The sequence below is a fragment of the Diplotaxodon limnothrissa genome, linkage group LG15, assembly GCF_057381915.1.
Source record: "Diplotaxodon limnothrissa isolate DT_005_m linkage group LG15, D_limnothrissa_male_GT1.1, whole genome shotgun sequence".
Lineage (NCBI taxonomy): Eukaryota > Metazoa > Chordata > Actinopteri > Cichliformes > Cichlidae > Diplotaxodon > Diplotaxodon limnothrissa.
The window spans coordinates 31,316,879-31,341,433 of record NC_140610.1 but is presented as its reverse complement, the minus strand read 5'-3'; the positions used below and the strand labels follow the sequence as shown (position 1 = coordinate 31,341,433).

At 40.8% G+C, this 24,555-nt stretch overlaps 1 protein-coding gene across 1 annotated transcript in view; it reads left to right on the top strand.

Moving 5' to 3' along the window:
• enah (ENAH actin regulator) overlaps positions 1–24,555 on the top strand; it is a 149,102-nt gene that overhangs the window by 26,832 nt on the left and 97,715 nt on the right. The gene's annotated exons all lie outside the window — the stretch shown is intronic.

The window sequence follows — 24,555 nt, the reverse complement described above, 5'->3', positions numbered from 1 at the left end:
TATCATTTCATTTCATCTTCTTTCTGTTTGTTTTTGTTCAAATGTGAAAGACTTCTCAGAAACTCAGTTTTTTGGGTGTACAAATTCACACATTCTATGTTTCTGGTGTTACAGGGCCACAGAGTGATGCAAAGCTTCCATCTAGCTTTCTGGTTGATGCTCTTTGTGGTTTAAGTATGCTACGTCTGCTTTTTACATAATGAAAATCATCGTTATCAGAGTTCTTAAATCTGATAAATGTTTTTCTTTCCTACTGTTATTTCTTTCTCATTGTAACTGTTGGGGTGCATGTTACAGAGTGGAATGTGTGTGGGGGTTTTTTGGGCTACAATTTTACAGAGATCCCTTAAAGTGTCATGGCCCAGCCTTCTTGTAATATGGCAGTTAGACGTGGTATTTACTTCCACAGCTGTCTTTATGAGCATTTAAGTCCACCTTTTGTAAAAGTTATAACTTGTTAGCTAGGTGGAATTGTTATCATGCTTCTTGAAAACCCTGTTTTTAGGGTTACGCCTTGCTTTTAGGATTAGGTTTGTTTGGCCTTGATGCTTGTTGGTGGTTTATGGGAACTCGATGCCTGTCTACCTTCAGCGTTTTGTTTGTGTTTTTGGTTTTGCACTTCATCCACTCTGAGTGAACTCCCTGCACATTTCTGGCCCACTTGAAAAACAAACTCAGCCAATCATTTGACCGAGTTTGGGTGAGTGAAAGCTTCTCTCCGTTTGATCTGTGTATTTATGCCCCTGCACGCACTGAACTAACACAGCAACTTTTAACCAAAATCTGAGAACTACGTGGTACCAGGGTCCCCTGCAATCCAGCCACCAAGTTTGAAGTGAATCAGATGAATGGTGAAGAACAGACATCCAGGGTTTTCAGATCTTTGACAAATAAACAGTTTCCAGCATGTAAAATGGTAAATGGTAAATGGCCTGTATTTATATAGCGCTTTACTAGTCCCTAAGGACCCCAAAGCGCTTTACATATCCAGTCATCCACCCATTCACACACTGAAAAACGCATCAGTTGTTCTGTCTCTCACTTTTTTCCCTCTCTCATTCTTATTTTCCTCTTCGTTTCTGTTGTTCCTCTACCACGTCTTCTTGCTCTTGATCACTTTTCTCAGTTTTCTCTTCATTTCTCACGCCCACACTAACAGATGGGTTGCAGCCATTGTTTCACACGGCAAACATGGCCAATTTTTCAGGGTTTTGACAGCAGTTACAGTGCGCTCAAATCTGTGAATATAGCTGAAAGAAGTTTGCAACTTCCTCGGCCTGGTGTTGGGAGTTATCACAGTGCAGTTCCAACAAACATACAGTCTGCATTGGAGAATTAGGCCTCTCTGGCATTGAGTGAAATCACTGCAGAGTAAAGAGCACACACTCTGAGAAAGACGCTTAGCAGCGCTATCTGAATATTAACACGGTTGTCTCACTGTCTTGTCTTTGCATACATTTTGAAAATGATAAACCCAACTGTACAGTTTTCACTGTTCGCGTAGAGAAAGCGGCGAGTCTGGGTCCAGTAGAATCAGTGTGCTGAATAACTGTGGAGGGGAGGACTGACTATAACAAGTGTAGTCACAGACCTGTGTCATATGCTGGTTTTAAAATAAGGAGTTCACAGGAGGCTGCGATTGGGACTTCCATAAATATTTTCACTAACTCAGAAAATGCAGAGCAAAGGGAAAGTCAGGTGAGAGGAGGGGAGCTGGCAGCTTCATAAGAGCTTGTTTCTTTTGCTGACGTATTGGCGGCGCTCCTGTTGTCTTTGTCAAATTCCTTGCTGAGAGTAAAAATCTCCTGTGCAAACAGCCAGTGGTATGCTCAAAGGCACTCTTATCTGCTTTTTGCAAAGAATTCCAAGCATAAGCTGTGAAGTTTGAATATTAATCACTTTAATGAAGCACCATAACACCGTGCGATGTACAGATCGAGCCTTTTACTCGGGGCAAGGGTTTGTGCAAAAAATAGTGTCTGCTGCCGCTGTAATATGTAATGGTGCACGGTAGAGATTACCAATTTGTTTTCACTGTTTGCCGTTACCTAACGCAGAGGATTCGGCCTATAAAAGGGCTTTTATTTCGTCCACCAAGTACTTATGTAACCTTCTATTCACTCTAATCCCATCCTGTAAAAAAGCAAACAAAAAAACAGTTTCTATAAGTTTCTCTCAGCATTCATTCAACATGAGAAGGTGGCATTCTGTAAAAAGTGATGTTTAAACTAAATGATTTAATATATTGACTTTCTTTTCCATCTTGCACTGATGTTACCACAGGCCGAGACTTGGCCATCATGTCTTCCTTTGTACAGCCACACACACACTGAAAAATACTATGATACCTTTACTTCACTCTGTTTGTGGGGATCTGGTTTTCAGTTTTGGGTCAGCTTGTTGTTTGTAACTTCACCTGGGGAATACTCTGTGTAGGGGTGAATTTGGCCAATGGTAGAGATTTTGACTCTACCGCAATAGCACATGTGGATGGTGTCATCTGCGCCTGTTTTGGTCAAAAGCATTGCAGTGGCTGCAAGCAATATAATCTGGAAATTGTGCCGGGCGACAGTAATAGCGAAGAGACGAAGCACGTTTTAGAAGCCAAAAACGGCACTTCCTCCACTTGTGTACCGTTGATTCATTGTTGAATTCTCTTGCAGCTGCTCTTTTCGCATGACTTACCTCGTATCGTGGATGGATTATCTCAGTTGTTCTCCTGACTGAAGTTTAGTCCGTTTACAGCATCCTGCCATGCGGTTGCATTTGATCCTAACCATTGGGAACCCTCACGTTAACTTTTATCGAGTGGGGGAAAAAAAGTTAGCATTCATCCTCCAGCATCACTGTTTATGTTATGCTAACATAGCTGTGTTGCTAGCGATCACGTAGCACATCATTATATACCAGCTAGTCCAACTTCAGTAACCCTAAAAAAGTCGGTGCTGTTTAGTTTTCTGTCTTTATTTATGTTGGAAGTGATAGCAGAGCTGTACTTTTTAATTTTTTCAGAAATCTCTCGGTCAGAACATGGTATATCATATTTAGGTGGAAACTAGCAAGCTAACTTCCTGCTAACTCAATTAAATTGACTAAATTCTGTTTTCATGCATGCCTGGATGTTAAACTTAATTGTTACACCTGGTAAAGCAGCAATGCTGATCATTTTATTAAAGATGAAAGAATTTGGACAGCTTTTAACTCTCAGTGATCCTGCAGTGTTCCTTTGACTTTGGGGCCCGAAGCGGACTGAGTTTTGGACCTAGATTACTCCACGAGGCTCCTGACTACGGCAGCCGTAATGCTCCGACAATCCATCAAGCGGTGCAGCTTCGTAGCATTTTTTTGACAGGTTTTTGAGTGCTGTGTACCATATAAAATTGGTTAGAGGTCAGTAAACACAACCAGAATTCATACATAAGGTGCACTGGATTATAAGGCGCACTGTCGTTTTTCTTTTTTTTTTTTTTTCTTTTTTGGAGAAATGGATGGACGGGCAGTGCTCTCTCAGAGCACAACCGTGCATTGTGTGAAGTCATAGCACAAGACTGAAAAATGTGTATGGTGATTGTTTGAGTCTGTGATTACTACCAAAGCCCCAAGTGGCACTTGGAGCAGCACTGAAAGCTTGTGGTCCAGTTGATTAGGATTCTTATGGTGGTCTGCATCTGAGACTTCTGCCAAAATAAGGTACTGAGGTTTCCTTCATTTTCTTTCACAGCAAGTCCTTACTGACTGTTCTGTTATTTATTACTGCTTCCTTCAATAAGGATTATGTGACAGTGAGTCATGAGATTTGCCCAAGTGTTTGTTTGGTTTTTTTTTTTTGGTTTTTTTTGGTGTGTAATCTGTAGCTAGGTGCTATATCACGTTGCACTTAGTCACCATTGTGCTTTTGCATCATGGGATTCACTGGCTCGCTAAAGGGTAGCAGAGGGAAATATAATGTGTGTCTCATGAATCTTTAGATGAGCTGCTTAAGGCTTCATGAAGGAACATGGAAGTTGGTTTTTTTTCTTATTTTTCCTTCAATTTAAACAATTATTTCTATAGAATTATGGCTATTTCCCTGAGGGCTTTTCACAGCAGCCAAGCACCTTAATAAAACCAAGAACACATCGACCCCCTGTTAAAAGTGCACAATCTAATTCTTTTGAACTGTTGCATTAATTAATAATTGCTGTTGCTGGAGTTTTTAAAGTTGCAAAGTGAGGATGAAATTAAAGCCAACTCTAATAAAAGGACAAACACAATAATTAATGGAAGCCTGCATTGCAGTTTTAAACACTGCTAGCAGCTAAAAGCATTAATGTGTAAGTGGTGACACAGCTTCTCTTCCTCTCTGCAGGATGGATTCCTCTTTGCCTCTCCACCATCATTCAGCTGATTAAAAACCTCTCTGCTTTCCATATCAGTCTCTCCATCTTTGTCCCTATATTTCAGCACAAGTCTGGATCCAAAATTCTGGACTCTGATCAGCATTGGTTCTTTCATAACATATAGTTGGTGACCTGTGAAGGCCCTGATTGGGATGGATCTTTATGCAGTCCTTTTAACATCAGTAGAGCTTTAACAGTTCTGCTTTGTCTTGTAATCCCCAGGAAATTGTAAGTAATGATGTGACTACATTGGTACCCATTTTTGTGGATCTTCAGAAGGAATGGGGAAATTCAGCCAATGAGGATACTTTGGAGATGTACTAAGAATCATGGTAGAATGCGAAGTAGTTGGACAGTTTAAAAAAAAAAAAAAAATGAAGTTAATGTCAATAACTCTCTTACTTCAGCAAAATTCTTTGTATATTAGTACATTATGACTACTTCTTTGTGTTCTTCAGGGCATCAAATAACCTAAAGAACCCACAACAACGCAAGCATGAATAAGATGGGGTTTCCCACAGATTCTGTTTATTGTGGAGACTGAAGTCACTGTAGGCTTGGCTTGTTGGCACATGAACCAGTTTTTGCTGCAAGTTCTGGCTAAAGTAGCCCGCCAGTTCAGAAGGACCGCAGCCACCAGCTGCAGTTAGAAATGGTGGACTTTGAGTATATTTGAGTACACTGGGTACAAGATCCTTGAGAAGCAGCTGAATGATATAAAGAATCGCCACAACAACAACGTGACGGAGCCAGACGCTAGTGAAAGAACTCGACAGAAGGATGATGTGCAGTAACTGAACTTTCAAAGTAAGAGCATGAAATGAAAAGATTAAAGTTGGTGTGAGGGTGAGGAGGGGAGGGGGGGGGGGAAACTAAAGAGAAACAGTCGACCACTTTGCTCCAAACTACTATATCGGTAACTGTGAGGTGAAATTTAGCAGAGACATCAGCAATAGATTGTATATGTAAAAACATACATGGCCTCTGAGAATACACCTACTGCTTTGTGACATGAAGGCTTGAGGTTGTTACATTCATCCTCCATTGATGTAATGTTTTCAAGAAGTGGATCTGACCCAGAAGCTGTGACAAAGCATGGCCTATAGCATACCATGCTTTGTCTGTTGTACTATAAGTGAAACTGTAATTAACTAAATGAGCACCGTGCTGTATTAAACAAGACGTGAAACTTGCAGTAGAGTTTGTTGACATTGAGCTTATAAACCAAGATTGGTTTGGCTATTTTTCTCCTCCATTTTCATACTGCTGGACTCCAACCTCTGCCACCAGCAGACTAGCCCATTGTTGACCATTAGAAAGAATACAGGTTTGAAGAAAATGTGGCTTTTTTTTCCCTTTTATGTTCAGTTTTAGTGCTCACAACATTTTGTTGTTAGAATCTGACCACCGAGTTGCTGCAAACCCATCAAAGATGTCTCCACTTCCATGTTTAGGAGCTTACAATTGTATGTTTAGAATTTCTGTTTCTCATTATGTCTGCAGATGCCATCTGCCTGTCACGGGCTTGTAATGGCAGCAGGCTGCGTAACAAAACACAGACTGCACGCACACTGGCACAGCAAGGAAACGCTCCATGAAAGTCCTAAATACACCAGTAGGGCTCACAAACAGACTCCTGTGCAAGTGGAATTCCACAGGCTCGGCACAAACTGGAGGCTGAGTTTGAACAAAAACTTTTTCTCTGCTTTTTAACTGGCGAAGAAGAAAGCTTTGAATACTGGACACTTATTTAGGTAAAGGATGCTTGAGGTGAGATTTCAAAGAGTGTGTGTGTATGTGGGTGCATCCCTGCAGTATATCCCCCTCCTTCAGTGAAGCCGAAACTCAGGCTGTGGTGTATCTATTTTTTGAGCAATGTGACATAAGTGTCTGTTCTTACTGTGTGGTGTTGAATTTGCTCTGAGAGGATAAAGAGGTCATTCCTGAATGCAAATAAGATAAAGACAGAATTCTTCTGTGCAGCCTGTCATATGCATACTGCCCTCAGCTGATGAATTCAGCACCCCTGAGCCACGGGGTGGCTGAGGTAAAACAGGTTGACTACCGGAAGGTTGCTGGTTTGAATCCCTGCCTGCTCCAGTCTGCATGCTGACATTGTGTTAACATTTTTCCTTTTCTCGGCTCTTGTGAAATGGGAGAGTTCATGCTGTGGATTACTTCAAGTAGAAAATGACAAAGGCTCATTTTATCTTGAAGTTTATTTGTGAGTACAGCCTGAGATGACTTTGTTTCAGACTCTAATGAGCATGACTGAGAAGAGGAAGATGGTGTGTGTAATATGCAAATAATGTTTTTTATTTTATTTTTTAGAAGCACTAATGCAGTTCGATTAGTAAAACTGCTTAATGTCATCAGCACAACAAGATTTAAGCATGCAATTAGTTTACCTTTTACTGTAGGTGCAAAATTCACTCCCTCCAACTATTTTCTTGTTCTCCACCAGCTCCTGAGGGAGAGATCTCGCTCTGTAGCTGCTAAGAGCTTCACTCTGTTCGGCAGCCTGCTTCCTAACTATGCTGGGTTGGCAGAATCCAGTGGTCTGTTTAAAATGTCTTACTGAAACAGTTTGCTGCGAATCGGGGGCGAAAGAGTTGAAACCCGCACAAAGAGCTGAAAGAGGCTAAAATGCACATTTTGCATTCACTTTTTTTTTTGATTCACTGTTAAATACACAAATCGAAACAGCTTAAAATTGATATTAGGAATGGATTTGGTAATTTTTCTTTTCCTTTTTTTTTTAAGTCTTAAACTTTACTGCCTAAAACCTTGGTGAGCAAAACATTAACTTACTGACTGTATATTAATGCAATTACAACATTACCACTTTTCCTCTGGTTAAAATCTGTAGCTTGATGGTTGTGAGTGAACAAAGCACACATGCTCAAAAAAGTGGTAAAGGATGATCATAGAAGGCTGAGGAAACGAAGGCAGGCTTTCTGCACATTTCTTACTCCTTGCCAGACTAACGCAGCCTTTTCCTTTGTCTCTACACCAGTTCTATCATTGAGTGTTGTTGTGTCAACAGCTGAGGACCCGTTGGGTCAGACTCTGGTTTCTGCAGCTCTGTCTGCAAGGATCCGCTTTGGGTCATAAAGTTTGTGCCAAACCCTCCAAGTAATATGATTTAGCATTTCTTTCATGTTTAGCTTCCAGATGGAATTGGAGTCCTTTCACATCATGGAAAAATTTATTATTGCCCCTGTTGTGGAGAGGAAATGTTTGTCTCTTACCATTAGTCTTTTACCCACTCTGTGTTCTTTTGTGTCCACATGTAACCACACTTACAGTTTGATAGATGGGACTCATGGTGCTTACAGTAGCAACAGAGTGTTGCTACCAAACACAGCAAACATTTGCTGCTTTGCCAAGTCAGCAGTGTGATGCTGTGATGATCAAGACTTTTGCTTTTTCATGTACACACTCACCCACATGCATGCTTACAGTTTGGTTGTCAGTGTGCTCACACCTTATTATTCTGAATTGGGTTTAATAACTTGTGTGTGTGTGTGTGTGTGTGTGTGTGTGTGTGTGTGTGTGTGTGTTGTACTTCATAGTAGTTGTAGCAATTATATCTATACCAAAAGTTAAAGGGTGACAAATGTTTAACAACCAGATTTTTTTTTTTTTTTTTTTTTTTTTTTAAACTAGCCTGATCAATCGGCGTTAACAAAGTTTAATAATGCTGTTGCTTTCTTATTGCTTTTAAAAGCCTTAGTTTCAGGCTAACCCAGCTAAACTGAACAGTAGTTTAGCTTCTTTAGTTCTTGAGTATTCCACAAATTTCAACACAGTGTCCAGTCGCTCATAGCAAGTTTTACCCTTATTTGAAATGTGTTGATGCATGCTTAATCATCCAGATAATGAAATCACAAAATTTCTAGCGTTACATCCAGATGAAGGAAATCAACTTTTTTGGACTTATTCGAAAGGGTGACTGCAAAATTTGTCTGTGATTGTTAGCTACCTCAGTTTGTGAAAGCACAAACACTGAGCAAAGCCAAAACACAAGTAGCATTGATTTGAAAAAATGTCGCAATGTCTAGGCAGTTAGTCCTAGCCTTTCTGCGTTTACAATGTATCCATCTGCTACTAGCTGAAACTTTTGGGGGCCACGATATACTCACAAAACAGTTCATGTAGTTGTATTTAATGATGTGAAGGCACTTGTGCACAAAAAGTGTGGAAATATGCAATTTTGAGATGTATCATTACTCTTCAGTTTGGATGACTGAACATCTTATCCTCATCCTGTCTGTAAGGCTGAACCCAGGCATGCTCATTTCCACTAATTGTAGCTGTATCCTTATTCTCTGATCACTACCCAAGCTTAGCTTTCTGTTCAGCACAACACACTGCAATATTATTCACAGCAGATGCTGCACCCGATCCATATGCCAATCTCTTGCTCTACTCTCCCCTCTTTGTTGATCGAGACCCCGAGATACTTACTACCTTAAGTAGAGGAGTTTAACTCCTCCTTAACCTGGAACTATGTTCTTAAAAGCTAAAAACAAAATGACTTGCAAAGGGCAGCCACTGTAATCAATGATCTTGTGGCTGGGGGACAGTAAAAATTAATTAGCCAGCTGCTGATGGTTTGGACTGGTGATGATGGTACTATCAAACGCAGTTGGTGTCTATTTTCAACAAAAGCGATAAAGATGCTGTTGTAGTTAAAATGTAGCCACAGCACAGAGGGGTCCCATTACAGAGTTGTAGAGCTCAGATGAAAGAAACATTTTCTTTAGCATTCACAACAACAGTTTACATTATTGTAACCATGATTAAAACCTTTACTAGTAAAAATCCTGGTCTTTGTCTTCTCACATCCACCACCAAGGGCTAGTAAAACTGATTCACTGCCATAAGTGGGCAGTGAGAGAAATGTGTTGGACACTTGATTGCCCCATGCTATCCCTCTGGCTGTATAGGTACCAAATTGCCCTAGCAACAGGCCTGATACCCAATACTAAAGCACCCCCCACCACCTAACCCCAGGAGGATGCGGTCAAATGATCTGTCAATGTCCACAAACATGTAAACTAGTTGGGCAAACCCCATGCACCCTATAGTATTCATAGTGTGCCCCATACCCCTTCTTCTATTGGGATAGATGGTTGTAACCAGTATGTAACAAAATATATAAACAATGGGCAAATCAGAAGATTTCAGGAACGACAGGAGCCCAGAGGATGGGTAACCACAATGAAAACACAACTGCAAATGATGAAGCAATAGTTCAACTGTATTTGAAATTTGTGCACTGTATTGCCTTTACAATAACAACCAAAATTGTGTGTGCGCGCACAGATACCCAAAATAAAAAAGAAAAGAATGTTAGACCCGGGTCTTTTAAAGTGTCAATAGGATCCAGATCAGGCCTGTTTGGTGATCTGGTGAGTTATTGGTGTGAGTTCAGTCCACGATCGATGTATGGTTTGCACTGTTTTGTCCTACCACAGTTCAGGCAACCAGACTTCAAGATTCAATTCCAAATGGGCTGTGGCTCGCCATCCATTGCAATGGAAAATTATTCCTCTTCTGCGGATTTCCACAAAGTCTGTAATCCAATGTTCTCCGAGGAGTCTCGGCTCCTTTCTCCAACTCAAAAAACCTGACCTAAGAGTGAGGTCAGAATTACTTCAAATGAACACGGTTCACACTTAACTAACACTTCTGTTTAAAGTATAAATCATGAACAAAATGTGTTTCAATTTCTAATGTTGTACAACTAATCAAATTCTAAACGTTTTCATTACATGGCAATGTAGCTATCACCAATCATTAAAGCAATTCACACTGCTCATTAAAAGCAGCAAACTCAATATACTCTGCTCACGGTCAAGTAACAACAGTGATGAATAAAAGTAACACAATAAAACATTTCAATACAACAGATAGACATACTGTTTTTTCCTTAACCTAACAACAGCTAATAAGTTCTCAACTAACGCTTAACAACGGGAGTGAGCGTTTAGCACACTCGCTAGCTACTTGCATAGTACCGTCACCATTAGCGTTTGTTTTTTGAAGCGAACAACATTAACATTTCAGGATGCCGATCAGCGGCTATAACAGTTTCGTTACTCACCAGTGCAAAGCACTTCGTATTCATAAAACTAGCTTCGGCTATCCAAATCTGGCGGCTAATCAAGCAGACACCAACAGCTTCGCTGTTTCAACAGCTACCACGTTTTCCCCACAGGTACTGCTATGGCGCGTGTGGTCTAAGCAGCCTTAGCAGCGCAACCAAACATGAAAAACAAGGCGGGACAAACAATCCCATTGGTTGGACTGCATTTGTATCCAGGTCAAAAAATAACCTTTGAGAAACAAAATAAATAAATAAATAACACAAATAATGCAATTCCATACAAAATAATTTGGATTTTTTCTTTAGAGTCTCTCTCCAATCATGAGTGCTTTTAACTGAACAAAATAAAACACCTTTAATAATAATTACAATAAACAGTCTCTAATTCCATCTGTTTGCCACTGGGCTACACTCTCCCCTCCTAAATTCATGCAAGTCCCTTTGCATGGGAGATGGCTGTGACCTCACCACTTGAGAGAGTGGCTCCTGGTAAGTTCCAACCTCCTTACTCTCTTGCAAAGCATCAGTAAAAGCTAAGCTCAAGCCTTGGAATAAGGATTGCACAATAGATATCAGTGGATTACCCAACTGGGTGTACTGCAGTCTTTCTGGCGGACCTCTATTCCTCACTGAACGTCGAAGAGTGTCCGTTTTATCACCTTCCACGCTCTGTTGTGAATCTTCTTTGTTAAAGGCCTCAGGCTCACTGTCAGAGTCTTCTCTGCTTAGAAGAACATCTCCCTGAAAGGTGGATGTGTCTGCTAAGTCATTTCCACTTCCAGGTACATCAGCAGCTGAGCGTTTTTCACTCACGGCATCCAAGGCAGTATCCTCCAAAATGATTTCTGCATTTCCATGAGACAAGTCTTCTCTGACTACCGTATCATTAACAGCTAAGCAGTCTTCAGTTAAATTTATCTGTGCTGCCTCACCATCATCGGTGTCAGGGGATGATTTTGGAATCTCGTACAATGTGGTGAATCGAATGGTTTCTCTGGGACGCCTCTCACGAAACCAAACGGTATCCTCCTCTGTCTCAGAAGGTTCAGTCTCATCATACTGTTTAGCTGATTGCCGTGTTACAGGCTTGCGTGTGGAGTTTGTCATAACAGGCTTCTCCTTAGTGGGTGTGACAAAACCACAAGGGAGTAGGAGATCTCGATGGACAGTTCGCCAAGAAGCGTCTCTGTTCTCAGGTTTTATTGTGTAAACTGGGAGATCTCCCGCCTGCTTTACCACCACATAAACATCTGACTCCCACTTATCAGCAAGCTTATGTTTCCCTCTTAGGCGTACAGCACGCACTAAAACTCTGTCTCCTTCTTCCAATTTAGAAGCGGTTACACGCAAGTCAAATCTGGTCTTATTCTTGTCAGCAATTTTTGCTGCGTTTTGTGCCGCGATCCTGTAACTCTCTTCCAGACGTGACTTCAAACTTTGCACATATTGCGAATGTGACTTGTAGCCGTCGTCTCTGAGGGGAAGACCAAAAGCCAGGTCAATGGGCAATCTGGGTTTACGGCCATACATTAATTCATAAGGTGAGTACCCTGTAACGTCGTTCTTTGTACAATTGTACGCATGAACCAATGGTTTCACAAAGCTATGCCACTGTGATTTGTCCTTGTTTTCCAATGTGCCAAGCATGCTCAACAGCGTCCTATTAAAACGCTCTACAGGGTTTCCCCTAGGATGGTAGGGCGTAGTACGAATCTTGTGAACACCCAGGATGTTGCATAGTTCTTTGATGATGTGTGACTCAAAGTCAGGCCCTTGGTCACTATGCAAACGTTCAGGAATGCCGTAATGGACAATGAAATTATCCCACAGGCACTTGGCAACTGTTTGAGCTTTCTGATTGGGAGTTGGGACGGCAATGGCATACTTAGTAAAGTGGTCTGTAAGTACGAGGACGTCCTTAATATTGCTCCTATCAGGCTCAATGGACAAAAAGTCCATACAAACAAGCTCAAGAGGTCTGGTGGACTTTATGGTGACCAAAGGAGCAGCTTTTTCAGGAAGGGATTTTCTCAGAACACAGCGATCACAGGTTTTAACCTTTTTCTCAACATCTGCAGCCATCCTTGGCCAGTAAAACCTTGTTCTCACCAGGTCGAGAGTGCGTTCAATCCCTAAGTGGCCCATATCATCATGGAGGCTATGGAGGACTGTGTCTCGAAACTGCTCTGGAAGAACAAGTTGCCAGGTTACACAACCTCCATCTTGTCGTGTTCGGTACAGTATTTGATTGTGTAGCTCAAGGCGACTGAATTCCCTGATTAGTAAGGGAATATCGGGCAGTTGCTTTCTAACGGTGGGTGGAACCTTGTCCCCAGTCTCGAGTTGAGCTATAATTTCCCTCAAACACGGGTCAGCTCGTTGTTCTGCCCTTAGCTGCTCTACTGGCATATGGGGAATAACTGGTAACCCACCACACTGATCTTCATTCACAAACTCATCTGGTATAGCAGATACAGACATGGCCAAAGAGTCTACCAGGGTGAAAGCACAATCCATCTCTTTGTTTTCACTTGGGCTACAGCCAATGAGGTGCCTCTCACAGATAGCTGGGACCACGTCTGGGCCAAGAGTGACTCCTTGACCAGACAGATGTGTTTCAGTGAACCGCTGTATACGTTCCTGCTCTTTTTGTGAAACGGTGTCATTGAGCAGTTCTCCATGTGGTCGTCTTGAAAGACCGTCTGCATCAGAATTTAACTTTCCAGCTCTGTACTGAAGCTGGAAGTTAAACGTGGAGAGTGCTGCTAGCCAACGATAGCTCATTGCATCCAACTTGGCTGTAGACAGAACATATGTTAAGGGATTGCTGTCAGTTACAACCATGAATTGGCTACCATAGAGGTAATCAGAAAATTTTTCTGTAACTGCCCACTTTAGAGCTAAAAACTCTAGTTTGTGGGCAGGGTAGCGAGACTCACTCTTGGACAAACCTCGGCTAGCATATGCTATTACTCTCATCTGCCCCTCCTGCTCCTGATACAAAGCAGCACCCAACCCCATAGTGCTGGCATCCGTATGGAGAGTGTAGGGCAACTTGGGGTCAGCAAAACCCAAGATCGGAGCAGTAGTTAGCTTTTCAATGATCGCTCGGAAAGCTTGTTCACACTCTGGAGTCCATCGCTCACCAAAGGGTTTTTTCGGATCATGATACTGAGGAGTGTTAGCTTTGGGCTTGGTACCTTTGCGAAGGGGTGGGTAACCTGAGGTCAGATTGGTGAGGGGCTTCACTAGGTTAGAATAGCTTTTAATGAAGCGTCTGTAATACCCTGCAAAACCAAGAAAAGACCTCAGTTCTTTCAGATCAGTAGGCACTGGCCAAGTTTGCAGAGCCTTCACTTTTTCAGGGTCAGTCTCCACCCCATTACGAGACACAACATGTCCCAAGTACCTCACTGATGTCTGAAAAAATTTACATTTCTCAGGGGATAATTTCAACCCGTACTCTTTCAGACGGTTGAGAACTTTGATCAGTCGGGTCTCATGTTCTTCCAGCGTTTTAGAGAAAACAATGATGTCATCAAGGAAGACAAGAACCTCCTTCAGGTTCATATCCCCCATGCATTTCTCCATGAGACGCTGAAATGTGCTTGGAGCGTTCGTAATGCCCTGCGGCATACGGTTAAACTCCCAAAATCCAATGGGACAAACGAAAGCTGTCTTCCATCATTAAATCAACATGAGAGCGCCAAGTATCATAATCAGCTTCATTATATGGCCGGGGAATCTTCCCAGAAAAAGCTCTCAGTCTCAAGGTGGAATGGGTATGTGACATCTTATCATCACTCTTTACAATGTGTTCAACCACAATTCTCTGTACGTCTGGTGGGTTAAGCTCACCAGGATTTAGAGTCAGGGATCTCTTGGTTCCAGAGCTTAAAGTCGGTGTGCGATATTCATCATCAGCGTGGCCAAGCTTAGGACAGACTGAAATACCAGCTGATTCAATAAAAGTAGCAGGGGTCTGGCTGGGCCTGTCAGTATGATCAACTTCCTCTATTTCAACCTCAGTACTGAGTGCAACACTTTCTTCGGCGACACCCACAGACTTTTCAATTTTTGTCATCACCTCTCTCAGTACCTCTTCAAAATCTTTCCCACTTAGCTTGGCTATTCCTCGCAGTTCACTCAGGTAAGTATCTGTGACACTCCCCCCAACTCTCTGGGAATAAACATCTGTCAAAGCATGTACAGAAAATACTACATCAGGATTGGCAGCTGAGGGGTGGACATAGGGCAACAAGGGTCCTAATGTTTGCACTGCTACTCCTGAGTTATACTCCACTATCTGATCCTTGTTGAATTCAGATACTTGATCATCAATGGTGAGGACCCTACTAATAGAGCCGTACTGCTTTAAGAACTCAAAAATCTCTTCATCCTTTTCTGATCCTGTTACCCCACGCACTATGACAGCATTTGGGACCTTAATACCTAATTTTTCAACAAAATCCATCTTTTGGTGCGACAGACGGTCTTACCAAAAGCTCAATCACACAAAATATGCTTCACTATCGTCACCCATTAATTCAAGGCTCCTGGCTGGCTCGCCACTTTTACACTGTAACCAGTATGTAACAAAATATATAAACAATGGGCAAATCAGAAGATTTCAGGAACGACAGGAGCCCAGAGGATGGGTAACCACAATGAAAACACAACTGCAAATGATGAAGCAATAGTTCAACTGTATTTGAAATTTGTGCACTGTATTGCCTTTACAATAACAACCAAAATTGTGTGTGCGCGCACAGATACCCAAAATAAAAAAGAAAAGAATGTTAGACCCGGGTCTTTTAAAGTGTCAATAGGATCCAGATCAGGCCTGTTTGGTGATCTGGTGAGTTATTGGTGTGAGTTCAGTCCACGATCGATGTATGGTTTGCACTGTTTTGTCCTACCACAGTTCAGGCAACCAGACTTCAAGATTCAATTCCAAATGGGCTGTGGCTCGCCATCCATTGCAATGGAAAATTATTCCTCTTCTGCGGATTTCCACAAAGTCTGTAATCCAATGTTCTCCGAGGAGTCTCGGCTCCTTTCTCCAACTCAAAAAACCTGACCTAAGAGTGAGGTCAGAATTACTTCAAATGAACACGGTTCACACTTAACTAACACTTCTGTTTAAAGTATAAATCATGAACAAAATGTGTTTCAATTTCTAATGTTGTACAACTAATCAAATTCTAAACGTTTTCATTACATGGCAATGTAGCTATCACCAATCATTAAAGCAATTCACACTGCTCATTAAAAGCAGCAAACTCAATATACTCTGCTCACGGTCAAGTAACAACAGTGATGAATAAAAGTAACACAATAAAACATTTCAATACAACAGATAGACATACTGTTTTTTCCTTAACCTAACAACAGCTAATAAGTTCTCAACTAACGCTTAACAACGGGAGTGAGCGTTTAGCACACTCGCTAGCTACTTGCATAGTACCGTCACCATTAGCGTTTGTTTTTTGAAGCGAACAACATTAACATTTCAGGATGCCGATCAGCGGCTATAACAGTTTCGTTACTCACCAGTGCAAAGCACTTCGTATTCATAAAACTAGCTTCGGCTATCCAAATCTGGCGGCTAATCAAGCAGACACCAACAGCTTCGCTGTTTCAACAGCTACCACGTTTTCCCCACAGGTACTGCTATGGCGCGTGTGGTCTAAGCAGCCTTAGCAGCGCAACCAAACATGAAAAACAAGGCGGGACAAACAATCCCATTGGTTGGACTGCATTTGTATCCAGGTCAAAAAATAACCTTTGAGAAACAAAATAAATAAATAAATAACACAAATAATGCAATTCCATACAAAATAATTTGGATTTTTTCTTTAGAGTCTCTCTCCAATCATGAGTGCTTTTAACTGAACAAAATAAAACACCTTTAATAATAATTACAATAAACAGTCTCTAATTCCATCTGTTTGCCACTGGGCTACATGGTGATAGTATAATTATTTTTGTTGCGTCCCGAGTTAATAGAATTTTATTAAATTCATACCTAAAGAGGAAGCAGTTTGGGATTAGTTCCTGTTGTCAAGCCAGCAAGTCAAATAAATGCCCTGAAGTTTCAGCATAACGCTACCTCTGACCAATGTAACCATTTGAGCTATATTTATTGAGGTTTGCTTGTGTTTAAGATGATGACCAAAGCATTGTGTGCTATTGATTGTTAAAAATAGCCAGTATTTATAAAAAATGAGTCAAAGGGATATAAGACTTCAATTATATACACTTGCATTTATATAAACATAAGTGGAAATGAAAGGTGTCTCTTGTACACGCAGCTTTAAATGGAAACGGCTGTAATTTCTCCTACACGATCTTGAGCTCACACACTCAGACGCTGACCGGTTGCTTAGTTGGCTCTAATCCTCTAGTTCATCGGCCCTTTCCTCTCCAAGGGAATGAAAAGTACATCACCATAGAGACCACATCAATGGCCCATTAGCATGAGAGGTGAAGAGAGGAGAGACTGAATGGAGAGGGGAGCGAGAGAGTTTAGACTGGGAAAAGAGATACTGAACGAGAAATGGAGCAAAGGAATGAACAAAAGGAGAATGTGTTTAAAAGAGAGGATGGGAAAATGTGGCAGTGGGAAACTTTAAAATAAATGATACATTGGCTCTGTTCAGTCAAGGAGGTTTATTGCTATGGATAATTCTGCTTTCCTAACTATGTCTGCTCTGTCTTTGCTTTGTTTAACTATGTTTTTTTTTTTTTTTTTAAATATTCAAAAGTTACTGGCAGTTTGGATCTCTACTCATAAAATGCACTTGTAAGTAAACTTCATTTGGAGTACCTTTGCATCTGATTGCCAAAACACTATTAAAGGTACCTGTTGTTGTTGTTGTTGTTTTTTGACGTTTTGACTAGACATGAATTAGTCTTACAATATAGCTACATACATTTCATGTGTCACTACTCTAAAGTGATACTTTATCACAGCAGTTTATATTATAACTGCCTGGGAAATATTTTTCAAGGTTTTTACAATGAACAGCCCAGGTATTGTATACAAACCTCAAAGTTTGTTTCGACTGAACATGTATGCGTTTTTTATGCACTTGAGACCCTTTTGTGTTGAGATGAGCGAGGCATCTTTACACACACATTGGTTTGGATCGAGATGCTGCTACTGACGCTGGAGCTGGTGAAACTGTGGCCGGTGAGTGTGCTTTTTATAAAACCTAGTATTAGAAAAAACACATTTATAGATACAAACTGAAAGTATTACACTTCTAACACACATTAGCTTACTATTTTTACATGTTAATTCATGTTAGATTGTAGGGCTGCAAACTGCTGCAGTTTTACAGTTGACTTTTTGGCAGATTTCATTTGACATATTGCTAATTAGTTTGAAGCCAAATCTCAGTAAAAGCAGTCACAGTTGAGACTGAGTCTGCAGGGTACAAAAGTGTAATGTTTTTACAGGTAGTCTGTACCTCCTGCTCCCAGAAATAACATTACAGATGACTTACAACATCATACGGACCAAACAATGGACCAGTGGATCCTGAGACTACTGCTCTAGAAAACAATAGGGAAAGCTGTTAACAACACTGATGATTAAGATTTAAACATTGGAATTCCATAAAATGACACTCTTTCTTTTGAAGGCCAAACTACTACATTTATTTTAGGATTTTGTGTATCAGTTGACAAAAGCAGCACTGGCAGTGATTAAGAAGGATTATTTCTTTTAAACTTTTGTTCAACTACATCACAATGAAAAGATATGCTATTTCTATTTGGGTTGTGTGAGCTCGACCCCCACCCACCCCTCCTCTCAGATGAGCATTCTGCAGACAGCTAAGCTATTTAACAGCTGTCTTAAAGTACTGTATCAGGGGGACGCAGCAGCAAATATAACTGACTTGCAAGAGCGTGGAAGAGACACTGGATTGAACTGATTTTTGAAGCGTGCGTGTTCTCTATAAGTTTTCTGACCTACATAGCCCCATTAGGATCATGGCCATCAGTCACTGATAGACTTATCTCACTCATCCTTGTGTTTGTCTTCCTAAGGTTAGTATATCCACTATACGTTGATGATAAACAGAATGTTACTGGAGACGAACACAAAGGCTCACAGCTCCTGCATGCTCCCTCTCCCTATTACATCCATGCTATGTACTTGTGATTCACTTAAATTTGCTCTGTGCTCTATATTAGATGCCATTTGCCAGAACAGATTGTAACAATTCAATACACCGTATTTTTCGGACCATAAGGCACACTTTCGATGAATGGGCCTGTTTTCATACATAAGGTGCACCGGATTATAAGGCGCATTAAGCAAAACAAAACGGGCAGATAAATGGTAAATGGTCTGTATTTATGTAAAGCGCTTTACTAGTCCCCGAGGACCCCAAAGCGCTTTACATATCCACTCATCCACCCATTCACACACTGGTGATGGCAAGCTACATTGTAGCCACAGCCACCCTGGGGCGCACTGACAGAGGCGAGGCTGCCGGACACTGGCGCCACCGGGCCCTCTGACCACCACCAGTAGGCAAAACGGGTGAAGTGTCTCGCCCAAGGACACAACGACCAAGACTGTCCAAGCCGGGGCTCGAACTGGCAACCTTCCGATTACAAGGCGAACTCCCAACTCTTGAGCCACGATTGCCCCAGATAAATCAAACTTTACTCAACTCATTCTTCTTGCTTCCTCCACTTCCGTACCATTGATTCATTAATGTTGAATTCTCTCGTAGCTACTCTATTCCCATGTTGTTGCAGTACAGTAATGACTAACTAGAGCTGTGATATGAACAAAAATCTCATATCCCGATATAAGACATTTATCGTCCCGACAACGATATCACAATAATTTTACATTTTCTGTAAATTCTGTGAATCTTGGGCAACTCAACTTGCGTAAAGTTTTCAGCTGGGCGTCGTGTACCAGTGTTTTGACCAATACGTGAAACTATACATAGTTAGACATAAGTTGTAACGACCGCCATTTTCTTTGAGTCTGAGGTGGGGACCGGTTTCCTGCATAATTTGCATAGTACAGTTTTCTGGTCTGTGTCAGACTTTTCATAATCACACCGTGTCCATGATACAGAGGCCCCTTGTTTTGAAATAAGGTGCTCGATTGCAGTGTGGGAAAAAAAATGCACAGAAATAAATTATTTTTCAAGAATAATTAAATAGATTCAACATCTTTCTTCAACAGTATTGCAGAATTCACAGATGGTACCTTCCCAAAGGAAAAAGTACTATTGCTTACTAGGGTATATTAGACTTAACAGTTACTATATACAGTAATGGACTTCTATATTTTACATCAGATTAAAACTTTGGGTGTAAGATTCAGATAATTATTTATTAAAAGCCAGACATTTTAAATGAGAATAAGAAAGAAAAGTATGTCTTTGTGCCCCCTTTTCCCTGTTAATGCCCTATCGGCCCCCCTGGCTAAACTTTGCTAGATCCGCCCCTGCACAGTTACCAGCCGTCAGCTACATAGAAAAGGATCCTGGTGTAGAAAGTAATAATAAATAAATTCTAACAACGGCTTATCAAGCTTAATAATGCTGCTGTTGTTCAGCCGCTGGTTTCCTCTTTCTGGTGCAAAGTGGGCCAAAAACAAAGAGAGACGGACTTGCGACAGAAAAGCCGATCAGCTGATCATTAAGCAGTTTCATGATTGAAGCAGGAGAGGGAGGGAGAGAGAGAGGGGCAGTCCCTCCATATATTGGTTGTTAAGCTTAACATGGGAATGCTTTACAAACATTCAGAGATGAACTTACACACTCGCTTTACTTCTCTCTGGGATAACTTCCTCGGAGATGAAATGCCGGATTGCTAGCAAGGCTACACACAGCCGCTCTATCACCTGATGCATACTGCTGCAACGTGCTACGGTTATGAGCCGAGTTACGCCGTGTAGCAAGTTTTGTGAGGTGCTTTTTTTGATATTTAATGGATCGGATTACATTTTTTATTCCTCGCCGATATCCGATCCAGTAATTTGGGTCAGTATCGGACCGATACGATACGTAATATCGGATCGGTCCATCTCTAGTTGCCACAACCATACATGCCAACCCTCCCGATTTTTCAGGGAGAATACCGAATTTCAGTGCCCCTCCCGAAAATCTCCCGGAGCCACCATTCTCCTGAATTTCTTCAGATTTTCCACCCAGATAACAAAATTGAAAAACTATATGCAGAATTCATAGCGCAACCCAGCCAATTCCAGTCTCCAACAACGGCGGCAGCTACTTAGTTTTAATATTACTCTTATTTCTCTTTCTGGGTCGCAAAAAAACTTTTAACATATTTTCAGGTAAGAATGTAGCTGTGTTCAAATATCTGAACCGACCAACACATCGGCTTCAAACCCCCGCGGTCTTTCGCTACTCGGGTTAAACATGATATATAAGTCACTTAGATAACTTAAAAATGTTATTGTTTGGCTTTTTGAGTGTTTTATTTGTTCGTGAATAAATCAGTTTGGCTGAGATTAAAGTTATTAGATTTGATTAAATTAAATTTAACTTTATTAATCCCTCAGGAGGGTTCCTCCGGGTTTTCACACAGCTGAATAAACGCCAAACAGAAAACTGAAAACAGAAGTGAGAGAGTCTAGAGTTTACGCCAGCGCCCGGTTATATTTTAGATAGCAAGGAGCAGACGGCAGAGTTTCACTCCACCGAGGGAGCTCGTGACGTACTACCCAGCTTTCTTTAGACCGCGAAGGCCGGGTCCTCAGGTGGAAGCAGCCTCTGAATTTGGACACGCCCACTGTTTCCAGACATTTAACGTATTTTATTCGATAAAAAAACACTGTAAATGTATTTATCCCCCCCCAACAGCTCTTTTGAATTATCTCCCTAGTGTGGCCACAACACCTCACGTTTTTGCCACATGTATCGTGAACTAGTGATGTGTCAGTCGCGAACGAAATGGCTCTTAGAGCCGGATCTTTGACGTGAACGACGTGAGCCGGCTCCTTATCGCGAGCCGTGTTTTGTTTTTTGTTTTTGTGTTTGTTTGTTTTTTCCTTTCTCTCACCCTCTCTTGCACTTTTTTCCCGCTTCACTCCGCATGCGAGCCTTGTGCTTTGAGCTGGGAAGAGGGGGGAGGGGCGGTAGTTAAACTAGCAGTAGCACAGGAACAGAGCAGGATCATAAAGGATTCAGAAACCCATATGACAGAGAATATGCATGTTCTTTTTGTTTTCATATTTTCATTTATATTAATTATATTTTTTGTGTTGTGGTTTGCAGTGTTTTGTGTTGTTTCACTTTAAATTTGTTTAAAAGGGAAAAGCTGAAAATTTAAATAGTTAAAAGTTGAAATGTGAATAGTTGGTTTTTGTATTATATGATTTATTTATTACATTTTATGTGGAGTGAATAAATAAAAGTATATTTACGTTGGCCCCTAGAAACAAAACGTGTACAAACTCCAAAACGCGTACAAAAGACAACCGAAGTGCTCCAGAATGCTAGGTGCAGTGTTGAGCTTTTGTTACCTAGTGGCTACACAAGCCAGGAAGTACCAACCACCGGATTTGGTGTGTGGTAGTAACAGGTAAATGAACTTTTTTTTTTTTTTTTTTTTTTTTTTAATTATTTGAATATATATGAGTGCTTGTGTATAAATACACAAACAATACACATATGCTTTCAATTGTGTAATTTAAGTGATCTAGGTAGCTCTGTTTTGGAAGTTCAGTTAACTGTTTTGGAATTTGTACGTGCTTTTTGGAGTTTGTACGTGTTTTGTCTCTAGGGGCCACCGCATATATTTATATATAAACATATATAAATAAAACCTTTTTTTTAAATTTTTTTTTTTTTTTAACATTAGTATTTCCTTTTGTGCATAATTTTATATTATTGCTAATAATAACTTCATTAAAGCAACAACACAACCTGAAGAGCGGCTCTTTTTAGTGAGCCGAGCCGAAAGAGCCGGTTCTCTGAAAGGAGCCATAAATCCCATCACTATTGCAAACCACGTTTCAGCTTTTGTGGAGGTAAAATACGTTCACACATGACTCCAATTACGCTCAGCCATTGTTGTGAGTGCACACGCCAAGGGGCTGCGAGACAGACAGCCGTATTTCGCACATGACTATGAAAGGCGGAAGAGGAAGTAGTTCCTTTGAATGTAGACAATCCGAATGTTATGGTTTCTTTTCACTGTGTTCCTGTTAATGATAAACTACAAATTTAACCTAAATTACTAAAATATCGATATTTTAATGTGAGAATGTATTCTAGAACATAAATGATTGGTATGGGAGGAATCGATATTTCAGGATCGATCCGCACATCACTAACACATCCGCACATCGTTGGTGCTAACGACAATGCATAAAAAACAGTCGCTTGTCCATCCGTAGTGTGGTTATTTTAAATATAAGAGAAAGAGAGAACTTTAAGAAATTAATATAGCCACTACAGTGACCATCAAAACGATGAAAAACTATTGCCATAAAAAGTTTATTTTGCGACGCCACGAATCAAATGAGAGTGTAATATGAAACGATAGACATTTTCATATCGTCATCTGATAGATATGGTTATATTGAAAAGCCCTATGACTAACCTCGTATTGTGGATGGATTATTTCAGTTGTTCTCCTGACTGAAGTTTGGTCCATTTACAGCATCCTGCCATGCGATTGCATTTGTCAATAACCATCGGGAAACCTCCCGATAACTTTCATCCAGTGAAAAAAGTTAGCATTCATGCTCCATCTTCACTGTGTTTATGTTATGCTAACATAGCTGTGTCGCTAGCAATCACGCAGCACATCATTATATACCAGCTAGTCCAACTTCAATAACCCTAAAAAATTCAGAGCCGTTTAGTTTTCTGTCTTCATTTATGTTGGAAGTGATGGCAGAGCTGTAATTTCTTTCAGAGATCGCTCAGTCGGAACATGCTATATCATGTTTAGGTGGAAACTAGTGAGCTAACTTCCTAGATGAAACTGGATGTTAAACTTAATTTTTACACCTGGTAAAGCAGCAACGCTGATCATTTTATTAAATATGAAAGAATTTAGACTGTTTTTAACTCTCACTGATGACGCAGTGTTCGTTTGGCTTTGGGACTTGAAGTAGATGGAGTTTTGGACCCAGATTACTCCACGAGGCTCTTGACTGCGGTAGCCGTAATGCTCCGACAATCCATCAAGCGGTGCAACTTCGTAGCTCACCAAAGTCGTACTAAAACGTTTTTTGACAGATTTTTGAGCGCCTATACCACATAAAATTAGTTCGAGGTCAGTAAGCACAACCAGAATTCATACATAAGGTGCACTCCCAACTTTTGTAAAAATTAAAGGATTTTAAGTGCACCTTATAGTGCGGAAAATACGGTATCATAAAAACATAATCTTTGTCAACTCTTACTTCAGCTCGTAGTGTCAACAATAATGAACGTTATCTGACAATAGCAGAATGGTAGGAGTTCACAAATGTCAGCAAATGACAAAAAGCGGGGTTTCAGATTGAATCCAAAACAGCCTAAGCTAATGATCTGTTGTTGTCTTAAACCAGTATAATGTGACATTATACACAGGTTAATATAATGGGTCATGTTAGCTTGAATTTGGGAAGCTAGATGACTAATTTCCACTCGTGTGTTCATGGTTGCTGTGTCACACCCAAGTCAAATTATATTGTCATTTTGATATTCCGATATACAACATGTAGCTGGTCTCTAAGTTGTTGCACAAAATAGATGCAATGTAGTACACAGTGCAGAATCCAGTTGTCGATGCTAGCTCCAAAATAGTACACTAATGATCTGCGTGCTAAAACTAGCAATTGAATGCCAACTGCAGCTCACTTGGTATCTGTGGGCGTCAATAATATCAATAGTTTTGCAAAACTCTTTGAAAAAATGGGTTCAATATTGACCTGACGCACCTTTGAGAATTGTCCATAGAACCTTTCCTTTGAGGACTATAGAGTGAAACACTCCGACTGTATGCTTTGTCAGGCAGTGGGAGGTCAAACACAGGACTTCTATTCCTGCAGTTTCATTGATC